Raw genomic sequence first — 16,676 nt, 5'->3', positions numbered from 1 at the left:
GACGGCTGAGTTACTCCAGCACTTTGTGCCTCTCACTGAATGTAAAATGCTTTGGATGTCCTGAATTCTTATAATGGTATTTTTTATTCTCGGAATAATTATTGCCTTCTGTGTAAAGAAACGCATCCTTATCTCAGTTCTAAAGAGCCGACCCATATTCTGAGTCAAGGCCTCCTGTTTTTGGATTCCCAATGAGAGGAAGCAACTTCTTGGAAAGGTTCTTGTCAACCACTTCAACTCTTATGGAGAATGGTGCATATCTCCATGGAATGACCTCTCATTGTCATAGGTGTCCCTGAGAAAAAGTCAGTCTTGAGGAGACAACCCCTTTGCGCCAACATTCAATCCCGTAAACCTTAGCTACGCTACTTGCAATGAACTCCAGACAAAATAGGGCTGTACGAGAACGTCACCAGGATGGCACTGGCTCAAGAAAACCTCTCAAAGGCATGCAGAGATAATAGGCAAGGATATTAATATCCTGTTATACCCGTATCACAAACACATACTGAATCTGCCGCCCACGTTACTCTTCCTCCATTGTCACAGTGAGGCCCAACGCAAATTGGAGGAGCGGCACCTCATATTCCGCTTGGTCAGCTTACAACCCAGCGGTATGAATGTTGACTTCCCTTACTTCAAGTAACCCTTGCTTTCCCTCTCTCTCCATCCCTCCCCCATCCTAGTTCTCCGATTAGTTTCACTGACCTCCTGATTTAATTTTTATTGATTGCATGCCTCCTTGCCACCTTCCCTTCAGCTAACAACGAACCATTCTACATTTTCCATGATCATCATCCCCTTTGATCTGTGTTTTCACACCCAATTCTTCCATATCTCTACGTCTCCCTCTCCCCTGACTCTCAGTCTGAAGAAGGGTCTCGACCCGAAACGTCACCCATTCCTTCTCTCCAGAGATGCTGCCTGTCCTGCTGAGTTACTCCGGCATTTTGTGGTCTATCCCACATTACTTCCTTTCTCTGCATTCAGGCCAGCACTTATAATAAGAATGTGGTTTACAGACCCATTGTAATTCCTGCATGCATTCTATTCCACCCCTGTGCATAGTTTCTAAATAGCTTGTGTTGCAAAATGAAGGATAAGGGTCTCAAGAGCCCTGGCCTCAAAGGTTCTCTAAGCACAGTACATCAGTCATCTGTTATTTTCAGAATCATGTCACATTCATATCTGCTACTGACTAACTGGTACCATGTGTTTGTTTGGCTTGGTGTCAGATAGTTCTGCCCGAATTCCCTATCCACTCCTAATTCAGAAATTGTGGGAATGGCTCTCCAACCATGGACTATAAAGGGAGCAGTGAGTCTAGCCCAGATGTCCCCTGTGGGTTGAAAGCATCAGCGCTATGAACAATTTGTCTGAATTGTAGGAACGGAAACTGCCTCCTATGCGGCACAGCATTCCTCCTGTAGGACCAAACGCAATTGAATTTTCTTTTTAGTGGGATACAGCAGGGAAACAGGCCATTTATCCCACCAATCATCAATCACCTATTTACACTCACCCAATACTAATCTGATCCAAAAATAGACACTAAATGCTGGAATAACTCAGCGAGTCAGGCAGCATCTCTGGAGAACATGGATACATGACATTTCCGATGGAAACCTTCTTGAATCTGAAGAAGGGTCCTGAGTCGAAACGCTACCTGTTCCTTTGCTCCAGAGATGCTGCATGACCCACCGAGTTAGTGCAGCATTTTGTGTCTATTTTTGGTATAAACCAGCATCTGCAGTTCATTTTTATTAATTTTAATCTAATCCAACATTTTTCTCTCTTGTTATCAGCTCGCCCTAGATTCTACCAAAGAACCAAAGGACATAGGTTTAAGGTGCGGGGGGAAAGATTGAATAGAATAGAGTACTAACTTTCAGTAGTAAAAGAATAGAGTAGTAACTTTTTTTATACAAAAGGTGATGGGTGTATGGATCAAGCTGCCGGAGGAGTTATTTGAGGCAGGGATTATTGCAACATTTAAGGGCAGGGCTGCCAACTCTCACGCTTCGAGCTTGAGAATCACTTATTTGGACAAATTCTCACATTCTCACGCTGATCACAAATTTCTCACGCTCTGTCGTGAGAGCAGCCCCAATGCAAGAGTCCCGGGCCGTCGAAGGCATCGGAAGCATTGCGCTGCTGCCGTGAGAGTCTCTGTGCTGAAGGGACAGGGACTCTCAAAGAGAGGGGGGAGAGAGAGAGGGGAAGGAGAGAGATGTGGGGGAGAGTGAGAGCGATGGGGGGAGAGAGGGGTGAGAGGAGAGAGAGGGGGAGAGACAGAGGGGGAGAGAATGGGGAGAGAGAGAGGGGGAGAGAGAGTTAGGGGAGAGAGAGGAGAGAGAGGAGGGAGAGGGAGTGAGGAGAGAGGGGGAAGAGAGAGAGGGAGTGAGGGAGGAATGAGGGTAGGAGAGAAGAGGAGAGGGAGGAGGGAGAGAGAGGGGTGGTAAAAGAGAGAGTGGGAAGAGGGAGAGAGGGGGGAAAGAGGGAAACGGGGCAAAGAGAAAGAGGTGATAAAGACAGAAGAGAAAGAGGGGAGAGAGGGCAGAGAGAACAAGAGGGAGAGTGAGGTGGGAGGGAGGGTTGGGGGGAGAGAAAGGGGAGAGAGGAGGGGAGAGGAGGGGAGAGAGGTGGGAGAGAGAGAAGAAGGGGGGGAGGGAGGGGGAGAGAGAGTTAGGGGAAAGAGAGGAGGAGAGAGAGAGAGGAGAGAGGGGAGAGGGGAGGGGGAGAGAGCGGGCGAGAGAAAGGGGGGAGTGAGGTGGGAGAGAGGGGAGAGAGAGAGAGGAAGAGGGGAGAGAGAGAGAGAGAGAGAGAGAGAGAGAGAGAGAGAGAGAGAGAGAGAGAGAGGATGAGAGAGATGAGAGAGAGAGAGACGAGCGAGGAGAGAGGAGAGAGAGAGAGAGAGAAGAGAGAGAGATGAGAGAGAGAGAGAAGAGAGAGGAAGAGAAGAGAAGAGAGAGGGAAAGGGAGAGAGAAAGGGAGAGTGGAGAGAGAGGGGGTGAGGAGAGAGAGAGGGGAAGAGAAGAGAGAGGGAAGAGGAGAGAGAGGGGGAGACAGTGGAGAGAGAGGGGGGTGAGAGGAGAGAGAGGGAGAGAGAGAGGAGGGGGAGAGAGGGGGGGTGAGAGGAGAGAGAGCGGAATAGAGGGAGGAGAGAGAAATGGGGAGAGTGAGGTGGGAGGGAGTGAGAGAGGGGAGAGAGAGGGGGAGAGTGAGGAGGGAGAGAGAGAGGGGAGAGAAAGAGGGGAGAGAGAGAGGGGAGAGAGAGAGGGGAGAGAGAGAGAGAGGGAGGGGATAGAGAGGGGATAGAGAGGAGAGGGAGAGACGGGGAGAGAGAGAGAGAGAGAGGGGAGAGAGAGAGAGGGAGAGAGGGGGATAGAGAGGCAGGGCTGCCAACTCATCCATTGAGCGTGAGAATAACGCATTTCGGCAAATTCTCATGCTGATCACAAATTTGTGATCATCGAAAATGTCAAAACTCGTATCAACTGCATGGGCCAGAAGCAGAAGCAGCAGCGAGTGGAAGCAGAAGCAGCGGCGGGGACAGATGCGGACGGGGAGCGGGGCTGGCGAGTGTTTGCTGGGCTGGCGAGTCGCTCACTGCAGCTCCAGCCATGGAGCAGCCTCATTGCAAGAGTCCCGGGCCGTCTGAGGCGTCGAAGCGTTGCGCCGCTGCCGTGAGAGTCTCTGTGTCCCAGGTGACCGGCATGGATCAGGCTGCAGCTCGGTGCATCCTGGAGAACAACCAGTGGCTGCTGGAAGTAAGTACCAAGCACTGGGTAGAAACGGTGGTAGTTAGTGGGCTTTAAATGGGAGTGGCTGGATAAAGCATCGTGCTTGTCTGCTAGATTTTCACTTACTGTAACTGCAGGAAAAATGTTCCCGATGTTGGAGGAGTTCAGAACCATGGGGTCACAGTTTAAGAATAAAGGTGGGCCAGTCAGGGCCGGCGTTAAGCCGATTTGACCGATTGCTCCCAATTGGGCCCCGCGCCTAATGGGGGCCCCGCACTAATGTTCAGTATTTCGTACGGAAATACGAATTCTCTTTGTTAAATAAAGATTTTTTTTAATTCGCCATCCGGATTTTTTTTAAACGAACATGCATAACAACCGCTGCACGGCCATCATACACAAACGATTTGTTAACTAGTGCTGTTAGCACTTCTTAACGGTAAGTAGTTAACACCTTGTTATGCTATGTCATGAATCTGCATCTATCCACATTCCTCAGTAAATGTTATAGTGTTTTGAACAAGTATTAATGACGCCGTGTTCAAAAGGGAACTGCAGATGCTGGAATATCGAAGGTACACAAAAATGCTGGGGAAACTCAGCGGGTGCAGCAGCATCTATGGAGCGAAGGAAATAGGCGACGTTTCGGGCCGAAACCCTTCTTCAGACTCATTTAATGACGCCGTGTTCCTTTGAATAAAATTCACGCGGCGTCATTAATACTTGTTTAAAACACAATTACATTACTGAGGAATGTAGATCGATGACACGTTGAGAATTTAATTTAACTCACCATCATGAGTGAGGGCCCCGGACCGCGAGAAGGGGCTTCTTCCTGGTGTGCAGGTTAGTCATTCACCTACCGACCCACGTTGTGTCTCTCTGTCTTTTGCTCACTCCCTCCCTCCCTCTTTCTCTCGCGCTCTCTCTCCCGCTCCCCGTCTCGTCTCTCTCTAGCTCTCCTACTCCCTCTCTATCACCCTGTCCCCTCAGCATTCCCGGAATCATTGATGTTTAGCGGTAGACAAAAATGCTGGAGAAACTCAGCTGGTGAGGCATTCGCCTGGCCCGCTGAGTTCCTCCAGCACTCTGTGTTTTTTGTTTGGCTCTGAAGTTGAAGGTGGCTCAGCGGGACGGGCATGGGCTCTGGGGAGAGGGTTGCGTTTCTGGTCGAGACCCTTCTTCAGACAATCACAAGTACTCTCACCGACGCGAGTTCAGTTCGGTCTGAAGAAGGGTCTTCTCTCCAGAGTCGCTGCGCTGCCTGTCTGCTGAGTTACTCCAGCTTTATGTCTATCTTCAATTTCAGAGAAATACAATTTCTCACGGGGGGCTTATAACGTCTCTAAACCCCTCTGGGACCCTCTGAACACCTCTAAACCCCCTCTAGCCCCCCTATTTCCCTCTATTCCCCTGTAAACAATTGTAAACACACCTGAACCCATCTGAAGCCCTCTAAACATCTCTAAACCGTTTAAACCCCCTAAGGCCGGCCATGCACGCACACACACAGACGCATACACACAAACACACACACTCAGTCACACAGACACAGAGACACAATCGCATACACTCATAAACACACACACACACACACACACACACACACACACATTCAATCTTTCAAAGTGCCGCTCATTTTATTAGATGTGTGACACTTTCATATAGTTTTTCAAAATTTAGTATATCAAGCATTTAATGTTTTTTTTGGTTAAAGACGAGCATACTACACGAAATATAAACATACATAAATTTTTACTTTTCTAGAGTAGGGGCCCTGCCATCAATTTTCTAATTGGGCCCCGCAATTCCTAGCACCGGCCCTGGGGCCAGTTAGGATTGAGATGAGGACAAACATTCTTCACGCAGAGAGTTGTGAATCTGTGGAATTCTCTGCCACAGAAGGCAGTGCAGGCCAATTCACTGGATGTTTTCAAGAGAGAGTTACATTTAGTTCTTGGGGCTAATGAAATCAAGGGATATGGGGAAAAAAACAGGAAAGAGTTACTAATTTTGGATGAACAGCCATGATCATATTGAAGGCAGTGTTGGCTCGAAGGGCCGAATGGCCTATTCCTGCACCTATTTTCTATGTTTCTATGTTTGAGTATATGGCAATAAAACTCGATCACGATTTTGAAGCATTCATGCATGGTGGAGGTATAATGTAGTCATAGAGTGATACAGTGTGAAAACAGGCCCATCGGCGCAACTTGCCCACACCCGCCAACATGACCCAGCCATGCCAACTGCTTTTGGTCCATACCTCCAAACATGTCCTATCCATGTATCAGTCTAACTGTTTCTTAAATGTTGGGATAGTCCCTGCCTCAACTCCCTCCTCTGGCAGCTTGTTCCATACACCCACTACCCTTGGAGTGGAAAAAGTTACCCCTTAAGAAGTTACCTCTTAAAAATACTTCACACAAAAAACACTGAAATTATACTTCTACAGTGCACTAAAACATGATTTGAATACATCAAATTTCAAAAAGTCCCTACCCTGGGAGGGGGAATACCCCCTTCCCCACCCTCTCCCCACTTGGTTGCTCCACTCCCTCACTGGGTACCCCCAAGACCAGTGATCAGTGATCGCGCAGCCCCCCCACTTTTAAAAATGCTCCGCGGCCCCTGGTTCAGATGGAGAACACTGCCAGATGTGAGCGGGGAACTGAGGCCAGTTGTCCGTGATGTCTGGATCCCAATGTTCAGCGCTTCATGTTTCGGAGTTGGCTAATGTTATTGATTTGTAATTACCTTGATTTGTAATTAGTTGACAAAACCTTAATTTATTAATCTGGAATATCCAGGAGGATGGGATAAGTGTAATATTAAAATGACATGCAAGATGTCAGGCTGTCTGTCAACATATAACCCCGATAATCCATTATTTCCTTCAGTTAAATATTGGAAAGGTAGCACTATTGTCATTTGCCACTCAACTGTTATGTTTGTTTACCTCACTGACTATTTCTAAACACCCTCCCCCCCCCCCCAAATTCCTTTGACAGGTTGAATAGAAATGTCCCCAATCTCATTGTTTTATTAATTCAACACGTAGATGAACATCCTCAAGGAGTGTAATCAGATGGAAATGGATTCAGATGCGATATTTAAGAGCTTGTTCAAAGAAGGGGCATATTTTAAAGGAGTGACAGATATACTTGCAGGGGAATGTGTGAGGAGGTTATTATTTGTCTTTAATTTTAGCTTGAACCAGGACATCTGAAGATTCAAAGTTTAATATAGTAATTGTGCTGATACTGACTAACCAACCACGTAATGAACATCATCCATTCCGGAGGTTTTATTTTTCTAATGCCATTTAAACTTCTCTTGGATTTCAATCACTTCAATGTAAAAGTAATTGGGAAAGGGGAGCATTGGAACAAAAATTTGCCCTTGGTACATATTAACTGTAATATAATAATGTATGCATGTTGATAGGTGCAATTGAAATAAAGATCTTTTTTATCATTGTTGTGTTATGAATACCACTGAAAATATTATGTACTCTCAAGATCACACCAAATAGAATATTATTGCTTAAATATATAGTTATTGGACTTTGCGTTTCGGAAAAGTCCCAGCTGAGAGGAAGACAGCAAAATACTGAAAATATTGGGGATGAAAATGACTTCAGGACAGTTTGTTAGGAAAATGAAAGAAACGGTAACACAATATTTATACAGCTGAGTGAGTATAATTTTATTGATGAGAAATCGTGTTCATCCAATTGATGACTTATTTGACAAAGTAACTAGCATGTTAGATAACAAGGAAGCCAATGGGTGTAGCAAATTTTGTTATACATAATCTGGTCTGTGCAGTGCCCCATAAAAGATTACCACATTAGGTAAGCACCTGTGGACTTGATCGTAATTGGATAAGTCCAGGGGGTCAGATGTGGGGGTTTATGTGTGGGACAGATATATTGTCAGTGCAGAGGAGCTAGGAGCAAGGCCAAGTGTGCATCCAGAGTCAAGGTCTGGAATAGTACAAGGTGCGCAGTCAAAGCTGGGACAATGGGAGCTTTTAGCACTGGGAACCTAAGCAGGAAAGCAGCTATGATCAGGGCAGAATAGGGGGCCAGGTGTAAGGCTGGACTCAGGGTCAGGAATGAGAGAAGGTATGCAACTGGAGTCAGGGTCAGGAGTAGTACCAGGTGTGCAGTGAGACCCAGGTTTGTCAACATGGGCCAAGTGTTTGATTATAATCTGATTTCCATACATGAATACACTAAGATCATTCACATGCTGCATGTGTTGATCAGACCCTGGGCTCTACTGTGGAATGTAATTAGGAATGTAATTTAGTCTAACCTTATTCACAGCTAATCCAATTTAAAGCATATATATTGCACTCAAGTGTAAGTTAAAAGACTCGCAACAGTATGCGCCATATTGCACAATTTCAAGCTGAAAAATGCAAAAGCTCCATACCAATGGGAGGGGGGGAACCCTCCTCCCACATATCTCCCCCCCCCCCCCCCGCCCAGGTCGCTATGCTCCCTCGGGCTTGGTCTCTCGCAATTTCTCACTCTCAACTCTCACCCAATGTTGGCAGACCTGTAATTTAAGGGACATTTAGACAGGTGCTTGGATAGGACAGGTTTAGAGGGATATGGGCCAAATGCAGGCAAGTGGGACTAGTGTAGATGGGACATGTTGGTTGGCATGGGCTACTTGGGCCAAAGGGCCTGTTTCCACACTGTATAAATCTATGACTCTATGAGACTCACCTTCACAATTGGGGCAATTTTCAGTGGCCAATTAACCCCCCCCCCTCCCCCATCCTGCACATCCTTGGGATGTGGGGAGAAACCAGAGCACCTGGAGGAAACCCCAACAGCACCATTGACTTACTACGATGTCCCTGTTGACACTGTGGGGTTTGTCGGAAGGAACTGCAGATGCTCGTTTATACCAAAGAGAGACGCAACATGCTGGAGTAACTCAGCGGATCAGGCAGCATCTCTGGAGAAAAGAAATAGGGTAGCGTTTTCAATCAGATTCTTTCCAGATTTTGTTGGTTCACATGCTTAATCAATGGTGTTTTATCATTAATGTTTTGTTATTATTAATGTTTAGTGTTTTCTGAGTCATTCATAACTATCACTGTATGTCATGTTGTTACTTGTGGGCGGAGCACCAAGGCAAATTCCTTGTATGTGTATACTAGGCCATTAAACTTACTTAATTACTTATTAACTTACTTCTTCAGACCCTGAGGAAGGTTCAGAATATGAGGAAGGGGTCTGATCCAACACATCATCTATCTATTTTCTCCAGAGATGCTGCCTGACCTGCTGAGTTACTCCAGCATTTTGCATCTATCTTCCCTACATTGGCCCTGTGTTACCAAAATTGATTGGATGTGTCATTCTGTCATATGACCTCCTGTTTCGATACAATTCCCTGGCGCTGTGAGGCAGCAACTCCAGTTAAGTGCCTTTTTTTTGTAAACCAGTATCTGCAGTTTCCTTGTTTCTGGATTATCGCAGGTACTATCACGACAGAAGATGACCTCGGACTGTCAAAGCCGCCACAGCCAGATATAAAAACAGCTTTTTTCCACGAGCAGTAGCTCTACTCAACAGCCAAAAGCCTCCTTTTGCTCTGGTATTTTATTTAATTCTTCACATGTTTAAATTATAGTCTTTTATTTTTAATTGCATAATCTACTGCATATCGTGTTGTTACTTGCGAGCAAAGCACCAAGGCAAATACCTTGTTTGTATACATACTTGGCGAATAAAATGTATTCAATTCAATTCAATTCAAGAAACATTTGGACAGGTACATGGATAGGACAGGTTTAGAGAGATATGGGGCAAATGCAGGTGGGACTAGTGTAGATGGGGCATGTTGGCCACTGTGGGCAAGTTGGGCTGAAGGGCCTGTTTCCACGCTGTATGACTCTATGACTCTAACATTTGTAGTCATTGCATTCAAGAGTCTTAATAAGGTCAAAGGAATCCAATGGTTCTGAAGCAGTATACATCATTATGACACTAGGACTCTATGAAACACAATTCCCAGACTAGGTGTGTAGGAAGGAACTGCAGATGCTGGTTTAAACCGAAGATAGACACAAAAAGCTGAACATTGTCACCTCACACACATAGGAACCTGCCGATAGCCAGGTGATCTGTTTTATGAAGTTGATTGAGAAATTAATATTGCCTTTTCCCTTACAACCTGCAAACATGTGTTCAAGGTGTCTTTGTGCAATCTCTCACATTCTTGAAAGGTTCTCAGCTTATCATCTGACAAGTAGCATGGTCAATCTGTGCACCTTGTACCTTGTCCCTTCCGAAGAGGCCACCAGGGACTCTACTGGAAGTTGGACCATTTTATACCGGACACTTTTTACATTTTTATCAATCCAATAAACCAAGCCAATTTAACCTACAAACCTGTACGTCTTTTGAGTGTGGGAGGAAACCGAAGATCTCGTAGAAAACCCACGCAGGTCACGGGGAGAAGGTACAAACTCCGTACAGACAGCGGCCGTAGTCGGGATCGGACCCGGGTCTCCGGCGCTGCATTTTGCTGTAAGGCAGCAACTCTACCACTGCGCCACCATCCCCTATCACGACACTGGGCTTCCAGCTTGCAATTCAGTGCTGCAGGCCTTGGGACTGGGGCTGTGATCCCACTATGTTCCCACACTGAAACCCTGTCAATGACCTTCAGATCAAGATTCAATTCCTGGAGATTCCAGGGCTGTGATGCTGGTAAACATCCCAGGTTTACAGGATAGGCATCGGTCTCATAAGTCTAGGGTTGCCAACGTTCTCACTCCCAAATAAGGGATAAAAGGTCAAAATAAGGAACAAATTCCCGGTGGGAATTCGTTGACTGACTCGGCCGTGGCTGGGTGAATGATGCTGGACTGCACACAAAGCTCAGTCGGCGGGCCGGCTGAGGAGTTTTGGCCCGGGCCGCGCGACGTTGCACGCAAAGTTCGGCATCCCATCCAACTCATGAACCGATGATCGGCCATGAGAAGGAGGGGTGGCGGTGTCGGCAGTAAGCGAAGGTCCGAAGGTCGGACAACCGGCCGGGCTGCCGACCGACGGGGCCATGGGCTAGGCACTGCTGCTGCACTCCATGGGCTGCACTATGTCGGGACGGGTGAGGCAGGGCCGGATGCGGCGCTCCGACCTGACAGTCCCCTCGACCCGAGTAGCAGCAAATAGTCAAATACGGGACAAGGGCGGTCACGTATGAGGCAAACCAACTTAACCCAAAATATGGGGTGTCCCGGCTAATATGGGACAGTTGGCAACCTTACATAAGTCATACACTAGGAGCAGAATTTGGCCATTCGGCCCATCGAGTCTATTCCGCCATTCAATCATCACTGTGCCGCCCAAATGAGTGTTGAACGGGTGTACATGGTTGTAGATTAACACCTTTGCTGTTCGATCTATGCCAACAATGCTGCCTGTCCCGCTGAGTTACTCCAGCATCTTTGGTTTAAACCAGATTCTGCAGTTCTTTCCTACACATAATAAAGGAAAGTAATCCATAAACCTTTTTCACCATCTTATTCATCTTTCAGGATCTGCAGATAGTCCTATGTCATTGGTTCATAAATCATAGGAGTAGAATTAGGCCATTCAACCCATCGGGTTATCTCTGCCATTCAATCATGGTTGATTTATCTTTCCCTCTCAACCCCAGTCTTCTGCCTTCTCCCCATAACCCTTGACACCCTTAGTAATCAAGAATCTGTCAATCTCAGCTTTAAAAATATCCTTTGACTTGGCCTCCACAGTCGACTGTGATAATGAATTCCACAGATTCACTACCCTCTGACTGAAAAAATTCTTTCTCATCTCCTTTCTAAAGGTAAATCCTTTTATTCTAAGGCTGTGGCCTCTGATCCTAGACCCTCCCACTAGTGGAAACATCCTCTCCACATCGTTGAGGGCGCCGGCAGTCGAGGACAGGCCACGTGGGAACCAGAAGACGCACTGCCGGAAGTAAAGGAGGACCAACTTGGGACACTTTGTAACTTTGTCAATGCCCTTTATGTGGCAACTCTTTGCATACCTTGGGTACAAAGAATATCACTGTGACTTGTCACATGTGACAATAAAGTATTCATTCATTCATTTATTCATTCATCCACTTTATCCAGACCTTTCACTATTCAGTAAGCTTCAATGAGGTACCCCTTCATCCTTCTAAACTCCAGCGAGTACAGGCCCAGCACCGTCAAAGGCTCATCGTGCGTGTTGGTGCATTATTTTCGCATGCCAACCACGTCAGATCATACTGTACATTGGTGCAGTTGTTCTATATCTGAGTATAACAGGCAGCGCAAAACAAGAAAGGAAACTGATGGCAGAATATTGTGCAGCAGCTATAGAGAAAGTGCAGATCAACAAAAAGTGTGAGGGCAGCAAGGAGGTAGATTGGAAGATCAAGAATACACCTTGTGAAAAAGCTTTAGTCTTTAGAAATACAGCACAGAAACAGGCCCTTTGGCCCACTGAGTGCGCGCCGACCAGCAAGCACCCCGTATACTAGCACTATCCTACACATTAGGAACAATTTACACTTTACAGAAGCCAATTAACCTACAAACCTGTAAAGTCTTTGGAATGTGGGAGGCAATCAGAGCACCAAGAGAAAACACATGCAGTCAGGAGGAGAACGTACAAACTCTGTACAGACAGCACCCATAGTCAGGATCAAACACGGCTCTCTGGCGCTGTAAGGCAGCAACTCTACCGCTGTGCCACTGCGCCACTCCTTCAAGCTGTTCTTGATCGTGGTGGTATGTGCTTTCAAGCTTTTGTTTTTTCTGCCCGACAGAAAAGAGGAAATGACCAGGGTGTGCGCAGTTCTTGATTATGTTGGCTGCTTTCCTGAGGCAGAGATGAGTGTAAATGGTGTCAGTGGGGTGGGGGAGGGGGTGGGAGGAGAGGCTGGTTTGTGTGATGTACTGGGCTGCATGCACAACTCTCTGCAATAGGATGCCTTCTCTGATGCATCTGTAGAAATTGCCAACTCATTAAAGACATGCCGAATTTCTTTCATCTCTTGCGGAAGTATAGTCATTGATGTGTTTTTTAATTCATATCACCTACCTGGTTAAACCAGGTCCAATTATCGATGATGTTTATACCAATGTAAGTCAACCTCTCAGCCATCTTCACTTCAGCACCATTGATGCAGTCTGAGATGTGTACTCTACCCCTCTCTCTGAAGTCAGGACTAGCTCCTTCGTCTTTCTGACATTGAGACAATGGCCTGGGCACCATGTGACTAACCTCTCAATCTCCTTGCTGAACTCCATTCCATCATTGTTCGAAATCCAGCAAATTTGTAAAGTAAGTTAGGGCAGCACAGTAGTGCAGCGGTAGAGTTGCTGCCTCACAGCGCCAGAGTCCCGGGTTTGATACTGACTACGGGTGCTGTTTGCAAGGAGTTTGTATGTTCTCCCCGTGACTGTGTGGGTTTTCTCTGGGCGCTCCTGTTTTCTCCCACACACCAGGTTTGTAGCTTACACCTAGTCTGAAGAAGGGTTCCGACCCGAAACGTCGCCTATTCTATTTCTCCAGAGATGCTGCCTGGCCCGCTGAGTTACTCCAGCATTTTGCATCTATCTTTGGTATAAACATCTGCAGTTTCTTCCTAAACATGTTTGTAGGTTAATTGGCTTCTGCAAATTGTACATTGTTCCCAGTGTGTTTGCAGGCTATATCTCTAAAGTCTAAAGTCTAAGAGCAGAATCTTGAGGCACAATTGGTTGTGTCTCGGGAGTGTAGTAAGGGGACCAGTGTTGAGAATTAGCGTGGATTGTACTCTGCCGCTTGTGCTTATTGATTACAGCCTATGCATCGGGAAGGTGAGGATCCAGTGGCAGAGGGGTGCTGACCCCTAGGTCCAGGTGTTTGGAGAGAGGTAACTGAGGCAGATCCTCAACTGCAGGTCTACAACGGAGCCAATCTCAGCATAGATTGGTGTCAAGCAAATGTAATCAATGGTGGTGCCATGTTTTGTTTTATTGACACTTGTACAGGGGTGGAAGACTGCAACTTTCACGTGGTCCGCCCTGTTTCGACTAATGCAATCAACTCGACGTGCACAAACGGAAGATCAAATAGAACAAGTTGTCCAACAACTTTAGGCTGTGCACGCCACACGAAAGAAGAGAAGAAGTCACTTGTACAGAGATACATTGAGAAGCTTGTTCTGCATGCAATCCAGCCAGTTCATAGTACACATGGGTACAATCGATCCTCTTCTGGAACCACACGCAGAGAGACGTCACGTTCCGGTGCCATCTTGCAACCTCCAAGTCTCTGGAATGTTTGACCTTTGCCCAAGGAGATATTGCTCACTAGTCTCGTTGTCCCGGTGTTACTGGATCGATGAAGTAGGGGTGGGTCTGACCCAGCATGATGCCGTCGGTTCAGTCTACTGCCGTCCCGTACAGCCGCCGCGGGCTGCGCTCGATCCGCCCGCTCACCCCACTGCTGTAGGGCCAGGGTTAGAGATGACTTAGGTTGGAATTATGGTATTGACGGCAGGGACATGAGGGTCCTTGTGTCCAAATGTTCCAGGAATGAATGTGGGCCAGAACGATGGCATCTCCTGCAGCGGCAATAAGCCTCATACAATAGGATAGCTTTACCAATTGACAAGCGTACAGTGACTTATAGATCAAATGCTGGGTTATTAGTTACATATCTACACAATTGGCACAGAATTGTGAATACCCATCACATCATGGCAGGTGGGAAAGTTAAATTTAAGGAATCGTATGGACAAAGAAGCCTATATTAGACTTGCTGACCATGAAACTGGATAATTTCCATAACTTCAACTTAATTTATCCCCTTTAACAGAAGGACATCTGTCCTACCCTAAATGTACCTCCGGTGAGGCCAATTCTGGAGTATGGTGTACAATTTTGGTCGCCTAATTATAGGACGTGCACAAACGGAAGATCAAATAGAACAAGTTGTCCAACAACTTTAGGCTGCACTCAGACCATAACCCTCCATTCCTTTCCCGTCCATATACCTATCCAATTTATTTTTAAATGATAAAATCGAACCTGCCTCCACCACTTCCACTGGACGCTGCTGCGACCCGACCCCCGGAGATTCGGAGGCTGCAACTGCGGGTTTGGCGGGCGGCACCGGGAGCCCGCGGGTCACTGGAGGGAGACCGCTTTTCAGGGCTTCCGCAACGGCGACTTCTCCCGCCCGAGTTGCGGGGTTGAAGAGCACCTGAGCGGGGCCTTACATCATCGCCCCGCGCGGCTTGGAATGGCTGCGGGACTGCGAGCGCACGCCGGGGGCTCTAACATCAAGACCCGGTGTGCGGCCTTGCATCACCCGGCGTGGCTTTAATGGCCTCGGGACAATTCGCCATCGCCCGCCGGGGGCTTTGACTTTGACTTTGACTCTGACATCGGCGGGGAGAGTGCAGTGGAGAGATAAGTGTTTTTGGCCTTCCATCACAGTAATGTGATGGATGTTTATGTAAATTATGTTGTGTCTTGGGTCTATTTGTTTGTAATGTATGGCTGCAGAAACGACATTTCGTTTGGACCTCAAGGGGTCCAAATGACAATAAATTGTATTGTATTGGAAGGATGTCAACAAAATAGAGAGAGTACAGAGGAGATTTACTAGAATGTTGCCTGGGTTTCAGCAACTAAGTTACAGAGAAAGGTTGATCAAGTTAGGTCTTTATACTTTGGAGCGCAGAAGGTTAAGGGGGGAATCGATAGACGTCTTTAAAATGATGAGAGGGATAGACAGAGTTGATGTGGATAAGCTTTTCCCATTGAGAGTAGGGAAGATTCAAACAAGAGGACATGACTTGAGAATTAATGGAAAGAAGTTTAGGAGTAACATGAGGGGGAACTTCTTTACTCAGAATGGTAGCTGTATGGAATGAGCTTCCAGTGGAAGTGGTGGAGGCAGGTTCGATTTTATCATTTAAAAATAAATTGGATAGGTATATGGACGGGAAAGGAATGGAGGATTATGGTCTGAGTGCAGGTAGATGGGACTTGGGGAAAATAAGTGTTCGGCACGGACTTGAAGGGCCGAGATGGCCTGTTTTCCGTGCTGTAATTGTTATATGGTTATATGGTTATATATGGTATGGTTGACTGTTAACAGCCTCCTGAGAATCGAGGTCAACCTGGGATTTTTGATAAATAATGGCCTTGCTGTGATGTCCACAATTGCAATGGTTCAATGGTTCTTTATTTTACTTCGGAGTCACGTGAGTGACTACGTGAAGAACCCCGCTAGGACGCATGCGTGTCATATCGCTACACGCATTGCAACGAATCACAGCAGGGGGAAGGACGTTCCCCTTTAGCGGCAGAATTTAAAAGCCGGGAACAGCAGGTAAGGAGACTCTGCGTTTTCCCACTTACCTTGCAGGTGGAAAGATGGACAGATCCACGAGAAAGAAGGCTGCGAAAAAGCTGGCGGGGGAGAACCGCGGAGTTGCGGACAGCCAGCAGCAACAGCAGCAGCCGACGGCACGCCAATCTCCCGAAATGGGAACAGCTTTGCCCGACTTCGCTCCCGCACCGGCAAAGCCGGGCGGGAAAGCGAAGCAAAAAACGGACCAAATGCCAGACTCCGATGAGTCTGACTTTGAGCAGCCGCGAGCGGCCAGTGCCCGTGAGCACCGGGGCCGATTGGAGCGGCTGCAGGATGACGAGCAGCCGCGAGCGGCCAGTGCCCGTGAGTATTGGAGCCGGTTGGAGCGGCTGCAGGATGACCAGCAGCTGCGAGCGGCCAGTGCCCGTGAGCACCGGGGCCGGTTGGAGCGGCTGCAGGATGGGGAGCAGCCGCGAGCGGCCAGTGACCGTGAGCATTGGAGCCAGTTGGAGCGGCTGCAGGATCAGGAGCAGCCGCGAGTGGCCTATGCCCAAGAG

At 47.3% G+C, this 16,676-nt stretch overlaps 1 long non-coding RNA gene across 1 annotated transcript; it reads left to right on the top strand.

The window, feature by feature from the left end:
- Positions 1-8,487: 8,487 nt before the first annotated feature.
- LOC116989688 lies at positions 8,488-12,347 on the top strand. Its single transcript, XR_004416294.1, has 3 exons — positions 8,488-8,507; positions 10,758-10,762; positions 12,328-12,347. It is a non-coding gene; the product is annotated as an uncharacterized LOC116989688 (long non-coding RNA).
- The last annotated feature ends 4,329 nt before the right edge of the window (positions 12,348-16,676 follow it).

The sequence above is a fragment of the Amblyraja radiata genome, chromosome 29 (assembly GCF_010909765.2).
Source record: "Amblyraja radiata isolate CabotCenter1 chromosome 29, sAmbRad1.1.pri, whole genome shotgun sequence".
In the NCBI taxonomy this organism is placed as follows: domain Eukaryota; kingdom Metazoa; phylum Chordata; class Chondrichthyes; order Rajiformes; family Rajidae; genus Amblyraja; species Amblyraja radiata.
The sequence above is the reverse complement of the archived record's forward strand: the minus strand, read 5'-3'. Positions and strand labels throughout refer to the sequence as shown.